Consider the following 13,732-nt stretch of genomic DNA (forward strand, 5'->3'; position numbering starts at 1 on the left):
AACCTAATAAACGAAGGTTTACCACAAATTCGATATACATTGAATGCAGCACAGTCTTCATTTTTTATAGGTTGAGTATCAACCATGTAAACTAACTCTTTACCCAGTAAGCTTTCTATGGATAATACTCCTTCCAAGCATGCACTACAAGAAAGTATCGGAATAGCAACCAAAAAAATTAGTTGTTAATAGCGATCGATTTAGTGATCGGTATAGAATTTTCAGGACCAAAAAAATGTTAGTCGCTAATAGCAACCAAATTAGCAATCGATAAGTTTTAAATACAACCAAAATAAAACCGGTCGCTAAAATCGCTAGCTATTTTTTAATTTAGCGACCGAATTAGTAACCAAAACAAAAGTAACGTATTTGGGACAGTTGGTCACAAAATCGGTCGCTATATTTTACTTTAGTGATTGATTTTGCAACTGATAGTAAAAAGAGTGAACAACTGTTTGGTCGCTAAGATACTAGTCGCTAAATCAGTTGCTAATTGTTAAGATAGCGACTGATTTTAGCAACTAATTGAATCGGTCACTAATAGCAATCGAATTAGTGACCAATAAGTTTTATAAAACCAAAATAATTTTGGTCACTAAAATTGATCGCCTTTTTTTAATTTAGCGACCGAATTAGCAACCAAAACAAAAGAATGAATGTCCTTGGGACTCTTGGTCACAAAATCGGTCGCTATTTTTTAATTTAGCGACCGATTTTGCAACCTATATATAGGTAAATAGAATGAAACGTGGTTAGTTACTAATTCGGTCGCTAAAGTTGTGGTCACTAAATCGGTTGCTAATTTTTAAGTTAGTGACCGATTTTATAAACTAATCAGTTACGAAAACAGTCACTAATTAAAAAAATGATATTATCTGAATTACCCTTATTAACCTTAACTCACCCACACCATTCTCATCTTCTCCAATCAGATACCATTGTCGTCTCCCAGCACCATTGTCGTCCTCTTCGCCGCCGTGTTCTGCGTCTCGCCACCGTCTCCTGAGGTCCCGTCGGCATCGTCTTCTGTGGTCTCGGCGTCATCTTCTGAGATCTCGTCACCGTCTTCTTCTGCACTATCGGTGTCGTCGCCTTCGTCGTTGAGATCTCGGCACCGTCTTCGTCGTCTTCAAGCAGGTAACCTCCTAATCGTCGATTCTGATCCATTCTATTAGGCTTGGTTTTTTCCCCTAATTACTCGACAAAGTGAAAATGGAAATGAAAGGTGCGAAGCCGAGAAGACGACGATACCCTCTCTCCGATCGCACTAACTCATCTTCTTCCAACAACTTCAACAAATCTGTCACCAAATGCAACTCTCTTCTTCTTCTTCTTCCTCCTCAACCTACTCCTCCCGGTACTTTTCCCCTTCTCATTATTACTTGTTGAACTGCTGAATCCTAACACCATCTTTACAGCATGCATCTCTACTAATTACCATTACTATTATTACTATTTTAGCCTTGTGCAGTGGAACACATGAAAGGAGGAATAACCATAACTTATGCAGTGGAACGCATGAAAGAAGGTTTGTAAATTATGCTGTTGCTGGTTTTGATTAGGTACGAGTGAAGCTTCTATAGCAAAATTTGGTTTTGATAATTCATCCTCTGAAATTTCCTTGTCCTAGTTGAGTGAATAATCTTTGATTGTTATTTTTTGTTGTCGATTTCCTAGAAAGCACGAGTCTATGATCTAACTACTTGAATTTTTGGTTCGTTTCTTGTAATGTAAAATAGGGGAAGAAGTGATGAAGTTGAAGCTTTGGATATCCTTGAAGCCAAGCATTCGACAGTTCCTTGTAGAAAGGTAGAAAAATTTACCATTATGGTTCTGTACAGATTGCAGACCTTCCAACTCCTCTGAATCTGTTGATGTTGGTTTGGTTATGCGACAATCATCTCATCTTTCTGAAGTTGTAATCATGTTGGTAATACAGTAATACAGAAAACTCAACAATTGACATTTGTTACACAATTTTATAGGTGGTGATCAGTATAATAAGTCTTGTATAAGTTTCTTTTCTAGATAGGAAGACTTTTTTTTCACATTTACTTATTAAATATATATAAATGTATATAGTATTCTCATTATCTAAATATATATAAATGTATACAGGAATTGTTTGTGATTGAAGTCTATAATGTAGTTTAATGCAGTTTATACTAGTGTAGTTTATACTCGTTATATAAATGGATATAGCAATTGTTTGTCTCATTCTTGCTTTACTTTCAGTATCTTAATGTTGTTGGATTTTTTCAAGGTTATAAACCATCAGCCTTATGATCAGAAAGCAGATGTGTTCAGTTTTTCTATAATACTCTGGGAACTAGTGACGGCAAAGGTATGGCCTAATAAATTGAAATGATACTAGTTTATTCAATTATTCTTTTTTTCTGAATAGTATGATTGACATATAAAAATAGATTGTTATAAAATCAATTATTTGTCACGTTCATCTGGTATTTCAGGTGCCTTATGATACAATGACTCCGTTACAAGCTGCCTTCGGTGTCAGACAGGTTTGCTTTCCTCGAAGGGAGACTATATTGTTTAAGCAAAATTATTATACTCTAAAATTGAAAACCTCATAAATTAGAACCATAAGGTACATGTCAACTTAGCAGTGTGCATCTACCGTTCTACACCATTTCTTTGCAACATAGCATTTTTTTTCTTGTTCAAAAATCTTGAACTGGGATTTTCTCATTCAAAATCAAATCAACCAAAATGTTAATCAGTAATTGATATTATATTTATGCCCTCAAATTAATTGTGTGATAGAAATTTTGACCCTTTTTTTTATTGAGAAATAACTATTTAGCAATTTTTTTAGAGATAAATGTTGTTTTGCAATCATTTCAAGTCTTATTTTTCCTCATGTATATAAACCATTAATTACAGCGTCTTACAAGAAATAAAACTTTACCAAAGGAGCTGGCTTTACATAAATAAGTATGCTAAGTTCAAAGAATGCATGCTTATGGGAGCATACATGCACTAAATAGATTATCCTTTTCTAGGGATTGTGCCCAGAACTTCCAAAGCATGGTCACCCTAAACTATTATATTTGAGGCAACGATGTTGGGAAGCAGATCCAAGCAACCGGCCGAGTTTCCAGGAGATAACGATTGAACTTGAGAATCTTTTACAACAAGTTGATGTAAATCATATTCCTTATATAAAAATTAAAACATAACTTCAGCTTGTAGTATTTGGTACATATGTCATTCCGTTGGCCTGATTTCAACTTCAACATGCAGAATGATTCACAAGCTAATGGTGCTTGACATTCTCTGTGCAAATACCATAAGCTCCAGTTATTTTCATGTCGTTGGCATCAATCTGGTTTTCACTCTCTTTTCTTCATTGGCTAAGCTATAGATAGAGTTTTTTTTTTGTGTTCCCTTTTTGCATTGAGAGAGAAGAATATATAGAAGTTGACCAATACAAAGTTGTAAAGAGACACTAACATTATAGCTGATAATACTTTTGATATATTCCTGTAAAAATTGTTAAAATTAAACTACATTATAGATGTCAGGCAAAATTGAAGTTCTGTGTTATATGTGTACCTCTTGTTAAGTAGTCTCTTTAATTTTCTCCGTTGATGAATAATCCATTAAATCAGTGATGAATAAATGAATAAATGAGTATACTGTGAAATTTTGCATTTTTCGGATGGACTGTCATGAATAAACGAGAGATAAGGGATGGGAAGTACACATCTCCTATCAGCAGGTATCCAACCTTGTGAAACTTTTGCTTCCTTGTGAAACTTTTGAGTTTTGAACATGATTTGAGACTTGAATTAAATTGGTTTAAGTGAGTTTCATTCATTTTTCATTTTCTTTCTTGTGACAGTGTTTTAGCAACCTTGGTGAAGAACAAAGTTGTGCCTGTTGTGGTTTGTATTGGTTGCAGCTCCAAGAGTAGTGGAAAAATCAAAGAGACAAAACTAGTGCAAAAATTGTTGAACCTTACTGATTGTTCATGAATAGAGAGTTGTTATTCATGAATTATTTTTACCTTTAATCTAGATTGTGGATTATAAATTTTATGTATTTAAAAATTTTCAATATTTTAAATTCTATATTTCTATGTAGATTGTGAATGTTTTTGGTATTTATTTGAAAATTTGATCTATGTTTGATTCTTTTTATATTTTGTGGAAATATAATTATTTATGAAATTAAGTTTTAATAGTGGTAAATGTGAAATTAGTAAAAATTTATAATTATAAGATTAGGAACAGTGATCGCTTTAGCGACCAATTTAGTTTTTAGTTAAGAAATTAGCGACCATTTTTTATTTTCAAATTAGGCATCGGCGACCAATTTAGCAACCGATTTTATCAGCGACCGAAAAGTGGGTCGCTATTTAGCAACCGATTTACTCAGCGACCAATTTAGTGACGGAAAATTTGGTCACCATTTAGCGACCGATTATGTTAGCGACCGATTTAGTGACCGATACTCTTTGGTGAGGGGCTTGGTGGCCTTGTTCAAAAATTGGTCACTAATGGTTGGTGACCGAAGTTGGTCGCTATTTTCTAATTTCCAGAATCGGTCGCTATTCCAGTAATTTCATGTTGTGATGATTGATAACTCTACTATAACAGGAAGATATATTAATTTCAGATTGATTTTCAAAGAAATAAATAATTACCAAAATAAAACAATTTGGATTTAAAAGCAAATACATAAATACATTGATGAACAAAAAATAATTATATACACAAAATATGAATTAACATATTGAATAACCCAGACATAATTTATATCTGACGAACCATATCAAATGAAGATTCATCGTTAAGCATATCTGCACATTTTCTTTTCATAAGAAAACTGACATCTTGTTCATGTAGAATGAAAATATTACAATTCTGAGAATGTGTAACAAACACCTTCACTTCATATCTATAGAATCAATAGTAAATTAATGAATATAATTGAAGTATTATTAATTATTTCATTCAATATAGATAATAATCCTGAATAAAAAACAATGACAAAGAAAAAATAGCATAAAACATAAATTGACGTTGGTATATCATCAGAAGCATGAGTTAAGCAAAGTCCACAAAATGAGAAAGAATGCCCAACATTAATCTTTTCGCCACATAAATAAATTGAATACCACCATGGAGTATCATGAGCAATACTTGAGATTGTTCCAACCTTTTATACATATGAATACTAAGTTTAAACCAAATTTGTATTAAATAATAAAAAATAAAGAAGAATAAGAAACTGAGGTTGCAAATGAATTTATACAAAATGAACAAATAAAAAAGAAAAAAAAGAATGATAAGTAAGAGCGCACTAGTTTCACAATATCATGTGCAGCACTTAAAGCATCCATATCAAATTCAATGTCTTGCATATGTTGAGGACTAATTGAAATCCTTGTTGATAAAAAAAAGTGACACAATCACAAGGCTGACAATTTTGGAAGACATAAAAAATAGGAGGTTAAACAATTTTCTACCATGTTTAGAAATTTAATCAATATCAACATTCTCATCATAAATAACAAAGATATATATAATTAATGAGGTTTTCATTAATCATTCAGAAAAAATGTAAACGCAGTTCAATTGTTGAAACAACACTTACCTCTTCTTAAACTCAACTGCTTCAGATATGTCAGGATTAAATAAGATTTGAGTAGCATGCATCACATTTCGAAAACCAACTTGTCCTAAACAAAATAATTAAAAGTTAAAGAGATAAATTTAACAAAATTCGAATTTAAAACCACATAACAACAACCACAAATTATTTTCTCCTAAAAATTGACTTTAGCAAGATGCAAGACCACAATAGGTTGCTCAACATAACCAGAAGCTAAAAAACGGTTAACTTCATCAACATACTCGCCAAATAAGGCACAACGCATTTTCAAACTTGAACAATATAGAAACTTAATATTATTAAGACTGAACAAAATAAGTTGAATGCATTAAAAGAATAACAGAATATGTGATTTATTGGAAGTAACTATTAGAAAGAGAGCAATCTAATATAGACATACTCTTTTGAAGCCAATTCAATAACAATCATCTTTACAATTTTGCCATCTTTGGAATACTATTTCTCTTCACCCACAGAAATTAGAAGACCAATAATATCTAACAAAAAGTGCAAAAAAAATATTTAAGTACCACAAAAAATATACAAACACATCAGATGAAAGAATAGTAAAGAAAAGAAGAACATACCAATTAAGTAGTTATAGCCTTCAGTCATTTTCAAAAGCTCAACAAAGGAAAAAAGCTAAAACAAGCCTTAGCTATTATGTTATCATCAGAAACATTGATAACAACAGCATGATTAAGAAAAACTAGCTTGTATTCATTATTGGTAACCCTGTAATAACTACCTACATTTTCCACAACACTAAAGTATGACATTCGATAAACATGACCCTCAATAATATGCTCCTTAAACCTATTGATTAAATATTTTTTCACTGTGGCCTGAACTTTTGTACCTTGAAAATTTAACACATGCGAAAATATATTAGTCTAAAAAGCATACAATCTTTTTATTTCCATCTATGTTGAAAAATAAAACTCAAAACACAACAAATTAAATTACAAAGAACAAAAATTACATTGTAAAAAATAACACAAAGGATATGACTGAAGCAAAAGAAACATGAACAAAGCAAAGGAAGAAAATCATGCATAAAAAAAATAATTCGAACAAATCCTCACATTCTCATCAACCAAAATCATTTCCATTGAATTAGGTACATCGTGATTTCCAAATAAGTGAACAACCCATAGCCTTAACACCCTTACTCTCAGTCTTCATGCCTCCATAGAAGCTTAGAAATCATATCAAAAGGAGGATGCAAAGCAAATAGAAAGTAGCAAGAAAGATGATAAGAATAGGCTAAAAAAGATAAACACAGCAGATAATGTATAACGAAAAGGAACTTATACACAACATACTCAACTGCACTCTCCTTTTATAGACAAATTGTCAGAAGAAGTTGAAATTTGAATTAAAAAAAAAAGATGATAGAGGAAAAACAAGACATATCGCTGTAAACATATAGGCTATACATAGCCCTTAAAAGAAGTCTTCAAATAAGAAGAAATACAATCTACAAAATCAGAACACATATGGGAAGAGAAAAGAAAGACCATCTCTAGGGTTAAATCATGAAGTTGACGTTCACCAGTCACCAACTACCACCAAATTTAGAGTCTATTGATTTGATAATAACTGTTGACGTACTACACAGAATAGTATGATTTAAATTATGAATGAGTTGATTTGGTTGAATTCAGAAATTGAAAGAAAAAGAATGAAACAAGAAAAAACACATAATTAATCTATATGAAAATTATAGAACAATAATAACTAAAAAATGAGCTAAACAACAAATAGGAAACAGAAGACTAAAACATTAAGGAGAAAGAAAACTGAAAAATGTATAATAATAAGAATAACTATCCAAGATTTTTTAGAAAAGATAAAAAAATTATATACATGGAAATCCCTGTATAACAATACCCAGCAATAATTTTACTAATATTTTATCCAATAAAAGTAAGCTACAACATACCCTACAAAAGATCTCGGTAAATAAAAGTTAACTATGTAAAAGAATATCCTAAGAGTTGATAAAAAACAATGCACAAAAAAAGCATACAAACAAGAAAGAAAGGCTGACTGATATATAAAACTTCTAGGAAACTATCTTATCAAAGAGAATATAAAAATAAACATTCTATAAGAAATGAGAAAGCAATTCATTCACAATTCAGAAACTAAATTGAATAGAAATCATGTCTATTCAAGTAGTAGGTAGAAACCCCTTGCTTTTAAAACATAAAGAAGGAAGAATCACCTCATGATAACCGAAACCAGCAGTGAGCATACTGACCACATGGTGCACCATATTCAAGAAAACAAAAAGAAAATACAAATGACATGAAAATCAAAGAACTAAACATCACAAAGACAACTTACCATAATAAGTAATCATAGTAATTATTTGAGAACAAATACAAAGGATTTTTATTTTCCCCAAGAAATGGGGCAAAAAATCTGTTGAACAAGAACCCTAAATACCTAATTGATTTTCCTTGAAACACAATTGAACAAAAATAAGAAATAGTAAATACCATGGCAAGCCATAAATACAGGATTATGAGATCAAAGAACTAATCATCACAGAAACAACCTACCATAATAAGTAATCATAGTAATTAATCGAGCATAAATACAAAGGATTTGTATTTTTCGCAAGAAACGAGGCAAAGAATTTGCTGAACAAGAACCCTAAATTTTTTATTTACCTTGAAACACAAAGTTGAACGAAAATCAGAAGAATTAAATACCATGGCAAGCCAAAAACATAGGATTATGAGATAAAATTTTAGAGGAGCAAAGCCACCTTACCAATGATGCAGAATAGCACGCAGAGAAGTAAATTATAGTGTGTACCGAGAATCACAATTGTGCAAACCAGAAGTATCTGTCATCGTCACAACCACCACTAACTACGAATTTGCAAAGAGGGAAGAGAACTAAGTTGTACCAACTATATAGATGCTATGAAAATGAGAAACATACATCAGTCTCCAACCACCACATTGAAGTAGTACTTTTTTTTTTGAAGAAAACTCTAAAATCTGAGATATTTTCACATAGGCGATCAACTCACCGCTATCCTGTGTTATATAATTTCAACGTTGAACCTGAACCATAAGCTTCAAATGGAGCTAATTAAACGCTTAAATAAGGATGACAATAGTATACGTATTTTCTATAGTATAACCTCAATCATAACAATAAAGATTGTGCAGACTCTTAAAGTATTAGCAAAAGATATTTTTTTTTCAAGAATTTGTGTGTTTTGGTAAAAAATAGTGTTGTGAAATAAAATTTTTGTACTAAGTAGTTTTAATGCATAATTCATATTTTTTTTAAAATACTTCAATTTGTTTAATATTTTTTACTATTATCTACAAATTTTTTAATTTCTTTTTGTAAGTGACTCTCATGCTACAAAGTTAAAAGAGGCTAACTCACTAATGAAGAACTGAAACAAATGATTCTACAAACAGCTATTGATACTAAAGATAACAGAACAAAATTTAAAAGAGTTTTTGTGCTATTTATTCAGAAGAGATTTTTGTGCCCAACAACAGCACCAAAAATAATTTCACCAACTCACATCTCCTAGCCATCTTGAACATGGCAAATATAAGATAGATGAACTAGTAAGCCATGTCCATAACTTTCTCTTGAAAAGAATTGAAAGCTTCAGAAAAAACAACAACAACAACAACAACAACAACAACGAAACCTCGTTCCACTAGGCGGGGTCAGCTACATAGATTATACGACGTCATTGAGCTCTATTATGTATCATGTCTACAGAGAGACCATTTACATGTAGATCTTGTTTGACCACCTCATGGATAGTCTTCCTAGGTCTTCCTCTGGCTTTTACCCCTTGTCCATCTTCCATCTCATCCACCCTCCTGACTGGGTGCTCTGTCAATCTTCTTCTCACATGTCCAAACCACTTGAGACGCAATTCTACCATCTTTTCCACAATAGGTGCTACTCCAACTCTCTCTCTCTCTCTCTCTCTCTCTCTTTCTCTCTCTCTCTCTCTCTCTCTCTCTTATATCTTCGTTCCTTATTCTATCCAATTACGTATGACCACTCATCCATCTTAACATTTTCATCTCTGCCACACTTAACTTATGTTCGTACTCTCCTTTAGCTGCACAACACTCTGTACCATAAAGCATAGCCAGTCTGATAACAGTGCGATAGAATTTACCTTTAAGTTTTAAAGGCATTTTTTTGTCACATATAAAACCAGACGCACTCCGCCATTTGGACCAACTTGCTTGGATCCTATGATTTACATCCTATTCAATCTTTCCATTATCCTGAATGATGCATCCAAAATATTTAAAACTTTTAACTTTTCGTAGGATGTTTCTCTAATCTTAACATCCGTATTAGGATTTTCCCTTCGGCGGCCGAACTTACATTCCATATATTTCGTCTTGCTACGGCTTATGCACAGACCATACACTTCTAGAGCTTATCTCCATAAATTCAACTTCTTATTTAAGTCTTCCCTTGACTCTCCCATAAGGACGATATTTTATTAGCAAAAAGCATGCATCATGACACAGGCTCTTGGATATGCTATGTGAGTATTTCCAAAACTAATGTGAAAAGGTATGGACTTAAGGATGATCCCTAGTGTGATCCTATACCAATAGAAAATTCCTCTTTCACACCACCTTGATTCTTCACACTAGTTGTAGCCTCATCATTCATGTCTTTAATTGCACGAATATATGCGATCCTTACTCTCTTCCTTTCCAAAACCTTCCATAAGACCTCCCTTTGGTACCCTATCATACATTTTTTCCAAATCAATGAACTCCATATATAGATCACTTTTATTACTATGATACCTCTCCATCATCCTTCTTAACAGGTATGTAGCTTTAGTGGTGGATCTGTCTGACATAAAACTAAATTGGTTTTTTGTTACTTGTGTCTCTTGTCTCAGTCTCCGTTCTGTCACCATTTCCCATAACTTCATGGTATGACTCATGAGTTTGATCCCTCTATAATTTTTGTAACTCTGAATATCCCTCTTATTCTTGTAGATAGGTACCACGATGCTCTTTCTCCACTCATCTGGCATTTTCTTTGACCTTAAAATTTCATTAAAAAGCTTGGTTAACCAACTGATACTTTTCTCTCCAAGGCCCTTCCAAACTTCAATCGGAATATTATCAGGTCCTACTGCCCTGCCATTTTTTATCCATTTTAGAGCTTCTTTTACCTCGAAGTCTTGAATCTTATGATAATAGTCAAAGTTTTGATCTTCTTTCCTCGTGCATAACCGACCAAGGCTCAGAAGAGTCTTCTGTCCTTCATTAGATAGCTTGTAGAAGTAGCTCTTCTACCCTTCATTGATCTTCTCATCTTGAGCCAAAATCTCCGTCTTTATCCTTTATGCACTTAACCTGATTCAAGTCTCTCGTTCTTCTTTCACAGCTCTTTACGATTCTATATATACATTTTTCTCTTTTCTTTGTGCCTAAAGATTGGACTTTGTTCTTGCTTTACTTACAGCCACTTTTGTCTCTTTTTTAGCTGTCTTATATTTTTTCCAATTATCTGTATTGCGAAAAAAAAAATTATTAATGATTGTTTATATACCCTGATCATAATATACTTCCATAGCTCAAAGAGGGGTATTGAGTCAGGTCCAGATGCCCCTCAAAGAGCATGGGTAATACATTAGAACAGGAAAAGGATAATAAAGAAGATTGAGCAAGAACCCAAATTAGATGAGGTAAGTTTTAACATATTCACAAATCTAAATATTATGGTATAAATCAATGATTAATAACCATGTGTTTCAGGAGGAGAAAAAGGGCTCGTCTAGAGACTGAAAAAAGTGAAAAAAAAAAAAGAAAACAATAGAAGTTTTTTCTTCATCTAAAATTGAATCGAAATTTGAGTAAAATTCACATTAATTCCTAATATTCTTTTGTCTTTCTTATTCAACAATTTTTTAAGTAGTATTAGTAGTGAAGAAGAATACCAACAAAAAAAGGAAAATACAAAGCAAACAAAAAAATGTTGAAGGACAACAAAGACAATAAATTTTATATACCATACAATTTTCCATATTTTTGTACTATGATAATAAATTTAGGTGTTGTACAACAAATTTTTTATGATGTCCATTTGTTAATAAGTTTCCTATGTCTTCAATATAGTTGTTGAGTTTTCTAAAACTTTTTTTTTTTAATTTTTATAAGACAAAAGCAACAAAGCTTGCAGAGACTATAAAAAGAACAATACACAAAAAAAAAAAAAGACAATTGTGAAAGAAAAACAAAGAAGTATGGAGGCTTCAAATGAATAAGTTTATTTTATTTTAAATTCTAATTTTATTTGTCATTTACTCCTTAGATCACCACAAAATACAAATTAATCCATCAAGCAAAAATAACCCACCAACCCAACACAAACGAGTACTCATCGCGGAGAAAATGATCTTGTTGTTGCTCCAGTAGCGTGAGTTTTAAATACTAACCTATATTTATTTCTTTTGTTAAATTATATTTACCATTATAATATATTTTTAGTTCTAATGTCAAATTTATTCTATAGTTTTATTAGAAACATTTTTATAAGGAAAAGAAAGACACAAGAAGAGCTAGGAAAATAATAAGTCTCCAAATTCTAGTACTATTCTTCAAAATTTATTGTGCTATAGGAAATAATTTATGTGCTTTGTAGATGACAAAAGAAAGATGATCAAGTTGTAAAGAAAGAAAAACAGACAACACCAAGATGATGCAACTAATATGTAAGTTAATTATTTAATAACTAAATTATATACTCTATTGAATTTTTTTCTGCTTTTATTTAATAAAATTTTCTGTTTTGCATATTGCAACAACAAGATAATCCTTTGGATTGTTAATGTTGTAAGAGTGAGAGTGTATGAAATTAGTCTCACATCAAAAAAAGTAAGGAAGAGTGAGGAGTTTATAAGATGAGAAACTCATTAACTTATTACCTTAAAGTTTTGAGTTGGATATAGTGTCTTCTCATTTTATGTTCTCTCATTTGAGTCTCTACAGTGGTCGAAAACTCTCCAAAGTCTCTTCAAATTTACATTAAAACGTTTGCTTTTCTTTAATAAATTTGTCTGTTTTGCAAATTTTAACATTTAGATAATCCTTCTTCCCATCACGCCCAGATATTTGACTCTAGATGTAAGTTAATTTATCATATTTATGTTAAAAGTAAAAAATGAGATTTGAATCCAAATTTATAATATGAAAGTATTAGTGTATTACTAGTCAATCACTAGATCAATAGGTGCAGTATTATTAAATCCTCTCACATGAAATTTCGAAATTTTCGAAATTAATTAGGAGTCAATACTCCTGTTGATTACCAAATTAGATGGGTCTTAATTTTATTTACCTTGCTAATTAGAGTATTGATACTCTTGCATGCATACTACTAGGTTTGAGTTTTATGAATAATTTTGTTGTGCATTATTGTTATAGTGTTGAGTTCATTTCTTTTGATTAATGAAATATAATTAAACTATTTTCTCCAAAGAAAGTATTAATTGAATCTAATTGGTTTCTTAAATTAACTAACATCCATCTTGGTCAATAACTCAAGATTTTTATTGAAAACCAGTTTAATTTAATTTACATGGATTAGCGATGTCCAATAACACACGAGTCAATTTATTTTCTTAAAGATTTAATAATTATATTAGATTAGATGTAAAAAAAATATCGGTCACTAATCAATTAATGTGTATAAATAATTAAATATAAGTACGAGGCATTTTATAAAAAAATTTATTATAGTATTGTAAACATATTTAATTATTCATCTATTACAAATTTAATTATTCCAGTAACTGATTGTTAAAAAATTAAAATTGATGTGAATTAATATGTATAAATATATTCAAATATACGACTATTAATTAATTTGATAGATATTTTTTATATAGACATAATATTTTTAAATATCTAATACTTCAATTTATCCCATAAAAATTGCTGATATGAATCAAATAAGTTATTCTATAAATTCTTCTTTAATAAACGATTGTTAAGAGCTCCATTAATATATTAAGAATCAATAAAACTATACATTTAACCAAAATATTTAACTA

At 31.1% G+C, this 13,732-nt stretch overlaps 1 long non-coding RNA gene across 3 annotated transcripts; it reads right to left on the reverse strand.

The window, feature by feature from the left end:
- Window positions 1–4,952: 4,952 nt before the first annotated feature.
- On the reverse strand, window positions 4,953–8,773 carry LOC112743913 (uncharacterized). Of its 3 annotated transcripts, none has more exons than XR_011871218.1 (3): window positions 6,228–8,773; window positions 6,041–6,137; window positions 4,953–5,707 (listed from the first exon to the last, which is right to left on the reverse strand). It is a non-coding gene; the product is annotated as an uncharacterized lncRNA (long non-coding RNA). The 3 variants fall into 3 exon arrangements; XR_011871219.1 differs by having other exon boundaries at window positions 4,953–5,445; window positions 5,623–5,707; window positions 6,041–8,773; XR_003172504.3 differs by having other exon boundaries at window positions 6,041–8,773.
- Window positions 8,774–13,732: the final 4,959 nt, after the last annotated feature.

The sequence above is a fragment of the Arachis hypogaea genome, chromosome 14, assembly GCF_003086295.3.
Source record: "Arachis hypogaea cultivar Tifrunner chromosome 14, arahy.Tifrunner.gnm2.J5K5, whole genome shotgun sequence".
Taxonomy (NCBI): Eukaryota; Viridiplantae; Streptophyta; class Magnoliopsida; order Fabales; family Fabaceae; genus Arachis; species Arachis hypogaea.